This window comes from Myotis daubentonii, chromosome 1 (genome assembly GCF_963259705.1).
Source record: "Myotis daubentonii chromosome 1, mMyoDau2.1, whole genome shotgun sequence".
NCBI classification, from domain to species: Eukaryota; Metazoa; Chordata; class Mammalia; order Chiroptera; family Vespertilionidae; genus Myotis; species Myotis daubentonii.
This window is the reverse complement of record NC_081840.1, coordinates 96,354,504-96,367,427: the sequence shown is the minus strand read 5'-3', so window position 1 is coordinate 96,367,427 and position 12,924 is coordinate 96,354,504. Positions and strand designations below refer to the sequence as shown.

The following is a 12,924-nucleotide window of genomic DNA, read 5'->3' as shown; positions in this document are numbered from 1 at the left end:
CTAAAATCTCAGACACCTCTCCTAGTAATATTTTTGCCGATATATATCACAGGGCAAGGGCAACAAAGAAAAAAATGGGACTACAATAAATTAAAATGCTTCTGCACAGCAAAAGAAACCATCCACGAAATGAAAAGGGAACTCACTGTATGAGAGAACATATTTGATATCAGCTAAGGAGTTAATTTCCAAAATATATAAAGAGTGTGTACTACTCAACACCAGGAAGACAAATTATCCAATTAAAAAATTGGCAAAACACTTGAATAGACACTTCACCAAGGAGGACATACAGATGGCTGATAGACATACGAAAAGAAGCTAAACGTCACTAATCACCAGAGAGATGCAAATTAAAACCACAAAGAGATATCACCACATACCTGCCAGAATGGCTATCATCAAGAAATCGACAAATGACAAGTATTGGCGAGGATGTGGGGAAAAGGGAACCCTAGTGCACTGTTTGTGGGAATGCAGACTGGTGCAGCCACTGTGAAAACCGGTATGGAGTTTCCTCAACAAATTAAAAATGGAACCCCTTTTGACCCAGTGATTCCACTTCTGGGAATATATCCTTGGAATCCTCAAATACCAATCAGAAAGAATATATGCACCCCTATGTTCAAAGCAGCATTATTTACAATAGCTAAGATCTGGAAAGAGTCCAAGTGCCCATCAATAGATGAGTGGATAATAAAGCTGTGGTACATTTACGTAATGGAATACTACACAGCCATAAAAAAGAAGGAACTCTGCCTTGGCTGGTGTGGCTCAGTTGGTTGAGCATCGTCCCATGCACTAGGTGGTAATAGGTTCAATTTCCAGTCAGGCCACATGTCCAGGTTGCAGTCCCAATCCCCAGTAGGGGGCATGCAGGAGGCAGCCAATCCATGTTTCTATCTCCCCCTCCCCCACATCCCACCTCTCACTCTAAAATCAATAAAAATATATTTTTTAAAAAAAGGAAGAAGGAACTCTTACATTTTGTGACAGCATGGAAGGACCTGGAGATTATTATGCTAAGTGAAATAAGCCAGTCAGTGAAAGTCAAATACCATATGATCTCACTTATATGTGGAATATAATGAATAAAAAAAACTGACGAACAAAATAGAAAGAGGCATGAATACATAGAACAGACTGACAGCTGTTAGAAGGGAGAGATATGGGGAGACTGCATAAAAGAAGGTGAAGGGATTAGCCAAAGAACACATATGCAAGACAAATCGTCACAGACAATAGTATGGTAATGGCCAGAAGGAAGGGAGGATGGGGGCTGGGTGGAGGTGGGCATGGGGACATCTGTAATAGTCTAAACAAAAATAAAGTAAAAAAAAAAAAATAATAACAACTAACTTCATAGAATGCTAATAATTGCATTTATTTTAACTTCTGTATCACTGAGCACTATTTGAAAAGTAGAATTGAAATGTAACATAGTGGAGGTGCTTATTAGAATTATATAGATTAAACTTAAAAAACAATTGTTTGGTAATAAAAGACCTCCAAATCTTAATGGCTTATAACAATGAAGGTTATTTTCTATAGCCACTACATATCCTCTGGGAACTCTGCTACACATCTTCACATGCCAGACCCAGGTGGAGAGAGCTTCCACCATCTGGAACATCACTATCACCACTGGGTGGGGATGGAGTGGTAAAGAGATGAGGCCAACTGGCTGCCTTGCAGTGACACACACATCACTTCCATTCACATCTTCTTGTTTTGCTAATCCTTATCTTAGGTTATTTTTCCCCATTGCTTTTTAAGAATATGTTTATTGATTTGAGAGAAAGAGAGAAATAATAACATTGATTGTAAGGTTACCTCCCATATGTGCCCTGACTGGAGATTGAACCCACAGTCTAGGTATGTGCCCTGACAGGGAATCAAACCCACAACCCTTTGGTATAAGGATGATACCCCAACCAACTGAGCCACCAGGCCAGGGCCCCATTGCTTTTTAAAGAGAGTGGAAGGGAGCAAGGGAGAGGGAGAGAGAGAAAGAGAAAGTGAGAGAAAGAGAGAGAAACATCAATGTAAGAAATACATCAATTGGTTGCCTTCTGCAGGAGCCCTGACGAGCTAGGGTCAAACCTGCAACCCAGGTACATGCCTTTGACTGGAAAGAAAAACCTTCAACCCTTCGGTGCATGGGCCAACACTTTAGCCACTGAACCACACCATCCTGGGCCCATTCACATTTTTTTGATCACCATAACTACCTTAAGGTAAAAACCATAACATAATATAACCTTACATGTGCCTTTACAGCATTACCTAAACAAGATAGGTGGCAGGCAGAATAAAACAATATCTACTTTTTTCAGAGTGAATCATTTGAAATTAATCAATTTTACATTTATACAATTTTAGATTTTTTATAGTAAACTTGCATTAATGTCTTGGTTCACAGAATTACAGTGAAGTATTTTAAATAACATTTTAGAACTTTTAAAAAAAGTTAAGTTGGCCTGGTTGGCTTGGCTCAGTGGTTGAGTGTAGAGACCTACAAACCAGGAAGTCATGGTTAGACTCTGGTCAGGGCATAATCCCAGGTTGCATGCTCAATCCCCAGTGTGGGGCATGCAGGAGGAAGCCAATCAATGATTCTCTCTCATCATTGATGTTTCTATCTCTCTCTCCCTCTCTCTTCCTCTCTGAAATCAATAAAATATACATATTTTTAAAAGTACTTAATTTGAAAATGTTAGATTTTCTAAATATTTCACATGAAAATGGAAAAAATTATAAAACCAATTTAATTCAGTTTTTCCCTTTGAGAGTACATTTCAAAATCACGACCACCACAAAACAACCCTTAATGCCACTATCTTTATTGACAATATAAAATATTAGCAATAACTCTGATTTTAAAACAGGTGAATAAAAAAATCTTTATTGTCATCTATATGTAATAAAGATGATGCAACTTATGTAATAACTTGAGTTAACTAAAACTGATTTTAAAATAATTTATAAATAACCTTAATATTTCAATAGGCAAATCCAATGGGATGTAAGCACCAATTACTATGCCCACAGCAGGCACTCAAATATTTGTGAAATGAATGGAAAACAAACTGGGCAAACACAGCCAGGAAAAGAAGGTGTTTCTGTCTCCTTTAATAGCAATCTCCCTTGAATACCTACTACTAGTATACTTCTAGGCAATGTGGAATAACAGGGCTGTTATACACAGATCCTACCCAAAAAGAACTGTACTCAATGAACAACTATACCCATAATTACACTAGGTTCTAAAAATACGTTATATAGATATTACAACCAAATGGGAACATTGAATCAGTACACACAGTCCCAGAGAACCCTTCTAGAGCCAGCATATAAAAACACCAGACCACACACGCAGCTAAGGACTACACACATCTCAACTCTAAAACACGCTCTCCTTAAGACCCACTGAGCTAAGGACTGTGCATTAGATCGAGGGTCTGTAAAAATGCTTGCATCTTCTGCATTTAAGACAGAGATTCTATACTGCTAACAAACCTGCTTTAGAGGACTGGCCCCTCCTGCTTGCAGTCAAGTCCTGTAGAGACAGACACAAACTGTGGATCTCTTGGAGCTTCAGGCAGGTTGCTGAAAGCCAAAGGAAGACAGTTTCTGATGGTGGTTAGCACCTCAGTACCTCACGGGAAGCCCAGAATTGGCAGATAGAACAGTCAGCCAGTCATCAGGAGAGTAGGACTCAAAGTGAGCTCCCATGGGGCATTACACTCAGCTGAAAGGAATGCCAATTCACCTTTTTTATCTTCCTCTTTTTCTTTTCTTTTTGTTTTTTTCTTTTCCTTTTATAATTTTCTCTCTTTCCTTTCCTTTTTTCCTTTTTTATTTATATTCTTTATCTATCTGCTTTATTATTATTCCAGTTTCTATTATTTCATTCATATATTTAATTTTCCTCTTCCCTTTTCCTACACAATATATTTTTTTTTCTTCCTCTCTTTCCCTCTTCCCCTCTTATATTATATTATTTCCTTTATCTTATCTTGGGTCTATCTACTTTCTCCTGTATTTTCCTTTACAAAACTTTTTTTTTTTAACTTTTCTTTCCTTCTTCCTTTATTTTAAACCATTTTACTTCCCCTAATTCTTTATTCATATTTTCTTTATTTCAGTTCTGGATCTACATATTCTTTTTTCTTCTCTACCCCAGATTTTTGTTTGTTTGTCTGGGGGGTTTGGGGTTTTTTTGTTTTTGTTTTTGTTCTTTTTTATTTTATTTTTTGTTTGCATGGGGTCTTTTGTTTGGTTGGTTGTTTTGTTATTTTTCTCCTCGTGTTTTTTTCTTCCTTTCTTTTCTTCTATCATTCTTGCTCTCATTTCACTTTCCTAATTCTCTTTTCTCTGGTGGTTGCTTTTGCTGGTGCTACAGAGGACTTGTCTATGTTCTTCTTTTGTTTCTTCTGTTTCGTGGTTTTTCTTTTTGTATTTTGTCCTGTTCTGTCAGCACCTCCACAGCAGCTCACTTGACATGGTCAGGGATGAGCCACATAGTCATCCCATCTAAGAGGAGATTCCATCCATGAATGGGATAATAACATTCAAGAACCAACTATAACAGGGGAACCCAAATAACTCAAGCAAGAGACTTTCCTAGAGCAACCAGCTCAGGAGATCTAAGAGAGCAGCTGGCAACAGTATGGGAAGGGGAGTCAGAGAGGACGGGGACAGCATTCCCACTCGGCCATCACAAAGACATAGGTTCGCCATCACTGTTCTAGACAAAAAAAGAAAACAGTGATCTTAAACAACACACTAGATCAGATGGAATTAATGAATATTTACAGAAAATTTCACCATAAAGCTACAGAATATACATTCTTCTCAAGTGCACGTGGAACATTTTCAAAGATAGACCACATGTTAGGACACAAACTAAATCTCTACGAGCTCAAGAAAACTGATATCATATCAACCATCTTCTCATATCACAATGGCATGGAATTAGAAATCATCCACAGTACAAACACTCAGAAACATTCAAACACATGGGAGGCTCAACAGCATGTTATTAAAAAAAAACTAGAGGCCTGGTGCATGTGTTCGTGCACTGGTGGGGTCCCTTGGCTTGGCCTGTGCACCTCTTGCAATCCAGGACCCCTCAGGGTAGGTCAGAGAGCTAGTTTCGTTATGATTCCTGCAGGCCAGGCTGAGGGACCCCACCAGTGAACAAATCCATGCAGAGGGCCTCTAGTATTCATGTAAGATCTTTGGTTAATCTCTTCCTGCTCCCCCTTCCCTCTTTCACTCTGAAGTTCATCAGTCTGTTCCATGTTTCCATGCCTGTGATTTCAGCTCCTGTGTTGAGCGCCTGCCCCCTGGTGGTCAGTGTGCATCATACCTACTGGACGGTTGGATGGTTGGCCAGTTGCTTAGGTTTTTTATATTCATAGATGAATGGGTTACCAAAGAGATCAAGAAAGAAATCAAAAACTTACTGGAAACAAATTAAAATGAACACAACCCAAAATCTATGGGACACAATGAAAGCAGTCCTGAGAGAGAAATTCATAGCACTATAGGTCTACCTCAAGGAACAAGAAGAAGGACTAATAAACTATCAAACCCTACAACCAAATGAACTAGAAAGAAAACAATAAGAAAAGCCCAGAGTAAGTAAAAGGAAGGAAATAATAAAGATCAGAGCAGAAATAAATGACATGGAGACTAAAGTAATACAAAACCTCAACAAAATAAAGAGCTGGTTCTTTGAAAAGATAAATAAGAATGATGAACTTCCATGTAGACTCATCAAGAAACAAAGATAAAGGACCCAATTAAACAAAATCAGAAGCACAAGAAGTGAAGTAACAACTGACTCAAAAGAAATACAAAGGATCATAAAAAGTACTATGAACAAATATATTCCAACAAGCTGGACAAACTGGAAGAAATGGACATATCCCTAGAAACATACAATCTTCCAACACTCAATCAGGAAGAATCAGAAAATCTGATTAGGCTCATAACTATTGATGAAATTGAAGCAGTTAAAAAACAACAACAAAACTCCCAGGAAACGAAACCCAGGTCAGGATGTTTCACAGGAGAGTTTTAGCAAACATTCAAAGAAGAACTAACACCTATCCTCCTCAAGCTATTCCAGAACATCCAAGATAAAGGAACACTTCCAAGCTCTTTTTATAAGGCTAGTATTAGACTAATTCCAAAACCACATAAAGACACTACAAGGAAAGAGAATTATAGGCCAATATCCCAGATGACCATAGATGGTAAAATCCTCAACAAAATATTAGCAAATCGGATCCAGCGATACCTTAAAAAGATCAGACACCATGACCAAGTGGGATTTATTCTGTGATGCAAGGCTGGTACAATATTCGCAAATCAATAAATGTGACATATCACATAAACAAATTAAAAGCTAAAAACCACATGATCATATCAACAGAAGCAGAAAAAAGCATTTGACAACATCCAATACTCTTTCTTGATAAAAATTCTCAGCAAAGTGGGAATAGAAGGATCATACCTGAACATAATAAAAGCCATGTGTGACAAACCAACAGCCAACATCATACTCAATGAGCAAAAACTAAAACCATTACCCCTAAGAACAGGAACAAGACAGGGATGTCCACTTTCACCACTATTATTCAATATAGTACTGGAATTACTAACCTTAGCGATCAGACAAGAAAAAATAAAACGCATCCAAATTGGAAAGGAGGAAGTTAAAGTGTCATTATTCGCAGAGAACATGTTATTGTACATGTAAAACCCTAAAGACTCCACCAAAAAACTGCTAGATTTAAAAAATGAATTTAGCAATATAGCAGGATACAAATTAACACACAAAAATCCGTAGCACTTTTACACACCAATAATGAACTCTCAGAAAGAGAAACTAAAAAAAAAGAATCCCATTTACTATTGCAACAAAATAATTAAGATACTTAGGAATAAATTTAACCAAGGAGGTAAAAACCACAGGACATTGGAAAAATAGAGGAAGATACAAAGAAGTGGAAGTACATACTATGTTCATTGATTAGAAGAATTAGCATCATTAAAATGTCCATACTACCCAAAGCAATCTATAGATCGAGCTTATTAAAATCCCTATTAAAATACCAATGACATATTTCACAGATCTAGAAAAAAGATTCCAATAATCTACATGGAACCAAGAGAAAGGAGAACAAAGTAAAAGAACAAAACCGAATATCAAATTATACTACAAATACATTGTAATAAAAACTGCCTGGTACTGACAAAAGAACAGACATATAGATCAATGGAACAAGAGAGAGACTCCTGAAATTGACCCAAACCATTGTGCTCAATTAATATTTGACAAAGGAGGTAAGGGCATGCAATGGAGTCAAGATAGTCTCTTCAATAAATGGTGTTGAGAAAATTGGACAGATACATAAAAAAAAATAAAACTAGACCACGGACTTACATCATATACAGGAATAAACTCAAAATGCATAAAAGACCTAAATGTAAGTTGTGAAACCATAAAAATCTTAGAAGAAACCATACGCAAAAAAAATTCAGACATATCTCGTAGAAATATGTTTACCAATACATCTCCTAGGCCATAGTGGTCGGCAAACTGTGGCTCAGCAAACTGTGGCTCGTGAGCCACATGCGGCTCTTTGGCCCCTTGAGTGTGGCTCTTCCACAAAATACCAACTTCTGCGCATGGGCCATGAAGTTTCAATTGCACTGTACGTGCGTGCCCGCATGTGGTATTTCGTGGTATTTTGTGGAAGAGCCACGCTCATGGGGCCAAAGAGCTGCATGTGGCTCGCGAGCTGCAGTTTGCTGACCATGGTCCTAGGGCAAAGGAAACTAATGAGAAAATAAACAAATAAGACTACATTAAAATAAAAAGCTTCTGCACAGCAAAAGAAATCAATGAAGTAAAAAGAGAGCCACTCTGTGGGAGAACATACTAGCCAATGATACCTCTGATAAAGGGTTAACATCAAAATATATAAGGAACTCATACAAGTTAACAAAAGGAAAACAAACAATCCAATTAAAAAATGGACAACGGACCTAAATAGACACTTCTCCAAAGTGGACATATAGAAGGCCAAGAGATATATGAAAAATGCTCAAAGACACTAAACATTAGAGATACAGATTAAAATGACAATGAGGTATCACCTCATACCCGGCAGAATGGCTATCATCAACAAACAACAAGTGATAGTGAGAATGTGGAGAAAAAGGGAACTCTAGTACACTGCTGGTGGGAATGCAGACTAGTGCAGCCACTGTGGAAAATAGTATGGAGTTTCTTCAAAAAATTAAAAATGGAACTCCTATTTGACCTAGTGATCCCACTTCTAAAAATATATCCTAAGAAACCGAAAACACCAATCAGAAATGATATACGCACCTTTATATTCATAGCAGGGCAAATTACAATAGATAAGATTTGGAAACAGCCCAAGTGCCCATCAGCAAATGAGTGTATAAAAAAGCTATGGTACATTTATACAATGGAATACTACGCAGCAGTAAGAAAGAAGGAACTCTTACCATTTGCAACAGCATGGATGGACCTGGAGGTTATTATGTCAAGTGAAATAAGCCTGTCAGAGAAAGATAAGTATCTCATGTTCTCACTCATATGTGGAATCTAATGCACAAAATAAACTGGTGAACAAAATAGATCCAGAGACACAGAAGCATGGAACAGACTGATGAATCTCAGAGGGAAGGTGGGGTTGGAGCAACCCTCCAAAAAGATTAACCAAAGGACTTACATGCATATATGCAAAGCCCATGTAGCAAAGGCTTGGCAGGTGCAGGGAGGAGGGGTTAATAGGGGAGAGGGGAAACACACACAAAAACAAAGCGGACATCTGTAATACTTTCAACTATAAAGATAAAATTTTTTTAAAAGGCAGAGATTCTATATGCATGTGTGCTTTAGCACAATAAATTATCAGAAGGAGGAGACTGAGCACATATCGGGGTTTATTTACAATGTATATAAGAAAGACCCAGAATGAGAATATATACAGTAATTCCTATAAATCAAATAGAAAAAGGCAACCACAAAGAGAAAAAACAGGCAAAAAACATAAAAAGGCATAAAAAGGAAACTGGAACAGCCCATTAATATATACTCAACTTCTAATATTCCAATAAATATAAAGTAAAACAATGAGCTAGCATTTCAATACTGTTGGCAAAATTAAACTCTAAAAATTCCAAGTGTTGACATGGACATGAAGCAACTGAAACTCTGACTGTGCTGGTGGGAATGAAATATGGTAGGATCTTGGAAGAGCAATTTGACAATTACCTAAACAAGTGTGATATGCACATCACTGTGGCTCAGTAATCCCACTTCTTGGTGTAATACCTAGAGGAACAGTCGTACATGTACCAAGGGAATCCACACAACTGCTATTTACTGCACTGTTTCCAAGAGTGGCATGGAAATGAAGGCGGTTTCCAGATGAAGGAATCTTGTACCCGAAAGACACCTTTCAATATAAATGTTCATCAACAGGAGAGTAAATAATTGCTGAGCTAGTCATATAATACCATATTACAATGAAAATCAATGAATGACAGCTATTCATATCACCATAAATATCTCAAAATACATAAAATGTAGAACAAAAAAATAAGTGGCATAAAGATAAATGTGTAGAGTATAAGTCTAATTATGAAAAATTTAGGCACATGCAAAATAATCTCATCTTGTAAGGAATATTGGCAAGATGGAGGTGATCTCTGACAGGTGAGGGAAAGGAATGGAAGTAAGAAGGGACATTCAAGCTTCAACTGAATCTGTAGTATATTCTTTCTCAAACTGTGTGGTGAGTATATGGGTGTTCCGTATATTGTTCTGCCTTTTTAATGCCCAAATTAAAAAGGGCATTCTATAACATTTGTAAAGTAAAGGAAAGGTTAGAAAATATATTTAGCCAACTCAAGAACTTTTTCAAAGATTTTCAAATCATAGACTGTATTAATTTTTATTGCATTTTAATGAGGGAGAACAAAGAGATAAAACGGCAAGAACAGAAATATCATTCTGAAAAAAACAGCAATGTAACCAAAGGGATATTTTAAAAAATGGTGCGAACCCTGGGATATAGCTTCCAACACAGATAACAACAAGAGATCGAGGATGATGATAATAATAATAATGAGGATGACTTACTACGTAAAGCAATGACTACTTAAAGGATTTTCATATATTAATTCTTTTACTCCTCTTATAGAGCATATAAGATAGGTATTACTATTGTCTACATTTTTATACTAGTATATAAGGAAAATGAGGTACTGTGCAGTAAAATAATATTATTCTTACTGTTAATGCAATATTCTCTGCACAGCCAGAATCTGGGTCCAAGCAAAGCAGCTCCACAGTCTCAGCTCAGAGTTAGTACTATAGATACCTGTTCACAAAATGTAGAGCGTGTGGATCTGGACACACAGAAAACTCCCGAATACACCCAACTGTCCATCATTAAGGTACTACAGAGAGGTGAACAGACAAACACAATGAGAATGAAATGATCACGTCAGTGAGAGAAGAGGAAAGAAAAAAGAAAAGAGGCAGCAAAAGGTTCCACCGGATCTGAATGAATAATGAAAGTCACCCTGGAGGTTACAAGATTCCTCCTTCTAGCAATTCCCTTTTATCTCCTCAGCCACACATATCGGACTCACTCTTTCATTCATTTAACAATTATTAGCCAATTGCCTAAGTACCGAACTAAACTTCAGGGAATATTATCTAGTTACCATCCCCCAATCAAACAGATTTTACTTATAATTCTAACTTTTTCAAGATTTTGGGACACATACTCCAGAAATACCGTTAAAAATGGTGGCTAGGTCTTCAAGCCAACCCACAAAAGCATGTTTAAATCTGTTATGTGAAATTCCACCTCAATCCTGAGTTTTCTTTAAACAAAGATTGTGTTCCTGTGCATTGTTTTACACAGCCAGAGAAGTGTGGACTGCCTCTACAAGACACTGCCACAGTATATGCCACCACGTCCCTGAGGAACAAGTCACTCTTTTTCCAACTGGGTTCTTCCTCATACAGTTTCCTAAGAATCAGTCATGTTTATGCTGACTTCCACCAAACACATACTGTAATTTTCTGTATTGTATGCATTAAATATTAGTGCTTAACTAGCATATGCTGAAATTATTACAATTCAATTATATAGTTAAAAAGTAACTGTAATAAAGCAAAATGAAACAAGTATGAGATGTTTTTAAAATCATTTTACTTGGGATGAAGACAAATAGTAAAGGTGTATTTGCTCTCAATGGCCCCACAATTATCTGTGGTAAATTGAGAATCAATTCAGAATGTCAGGACCATGCTCGTGGCCCAACACCTTCCTGGCAACAGGACATGAACCACCACCTGCCCTGGGGATAAAATGAGCGCTCCAAAAACAGCTCGGCCCAGGGGTTGGAATGAAACAGAGGGATGATCCAGGGTACCAGGACTGCAAATACAGACATCACTAAGCCAATCACGCCCCAGCTGGATGTGTACGGTCACTTGTAAAACGTTTTGGCAAACCTACTAATGTGGGAGATGCACACAGCTATGGCCCAGTAACCCTACTGTTAAGTATAATATCTAGAAAAGCTGGATATTCCCCTACTGAAATTCCTATTCCCTGGACTTGGAGAATAACAGGAATCACACTCACAAGGAAACTGAGTGTCACACACTTCCTGACTCCACTCATTCTAACAAATGAACTGTTCTTTAGTCAGGTGTTTCTAGGTTGGAAACTCCCACATTTGTATCTGTAGAGTAGGTAGATTGTCAAATTAGGAATAAATGCACATCTAAGATGACTGGTCTGAAGCTAAGGATATTTGAATAATTATCTAAATCTCACAATAATTTTCAAAAGACAACGTTCCATTACATTAAACACAGATCACAGTGGTAGGGCACAGACCCATCAAATGCTCACAAATATGGCTCCTATTCACTTATCCCCAGTCCCAAGCAAATCTTGACAAAGAGCTACATATGGCCACTGCTTTGAGAGTATGAATTACAAAAGTAACAATTTACTCAGGGTCTCAGGAATTCGTATCTTCAGCAGACTTTACATGTTTCTGAGCCTGAAAAAATGCACACTATAACGTAAGAAATAACTTTGTCTGGCTCCTCCAACAGAGCTGGCTGAACAATTTCCTTTGATTGGCCAAGGAGCATTACCAGCTGCTGTACCCAATTTTCTTCTGTCAGACCAGGTGGCCATGGATCATTCACAATGTCTGGCTGTCTTTCCTTTCCTCCCGCCCAACACAAATGGTATTGCAGAGGCAAGTAACATAACCTCCCCAGGGGGGTCAGTCTCTGAACTTAACACCACCTCTCCCCTCCCGAAACAGCACAACTTCTTTCTAAAGAGCTCTGTACCAGCAAATATCTTATAAAATAGTCTCTCAGCCATGATCTGATTTACAACTATGTAAATATCACTCCCCCTCCTGCCCAGTATGATGCTTTTCATCGCTTCTAGATTAAACGAAGAGAGAAACATAAAGTGCCTGTACAGAAAAGTCTATAAAAACCACTGCTTGATAAAAGTCTCTCTCTCTTTTATATAACCTGACTGCATCAATTATCCTGGGAGTAACTACTTTCCAAGCAAATCTCATGGTGGTAATTATTAAGAAAATTGAATTATGAAAAATTCAGCTTAAGCATTACCTTAAAACTGCTTTTTCATTTTCTGAAGTTTCCAACTTGGAGATGTAAACTTTTAAAAGTATAGTCTTGTTCACAGGTTGCTTTCCAAGCATCTGCTCAAGACTTATTTAGACTCAAGACCAAGAAGATTTTCACTTTTAAAATTCTACCTAAATTCACAAGTATTGAAAACTTTAAAAATCCAT

At 37.5% G+C, this 12,924-nt stretch overlaps 1 protein-coding gene across 9 annotated transcripts in view; it reads right to left on the bottom strand.

The window, feature by feature from the left end:
* MPP7 (MAGUK p55 scaffold protein 7) overlaps positions 1–12,924 on the bottom strand; it is a 356,856-nt gene that overhangs the window by 170,917 nt on the left and 173,015 nt on the right. The gene's annotated exons all lie outside the window — the stretch shown is intronic.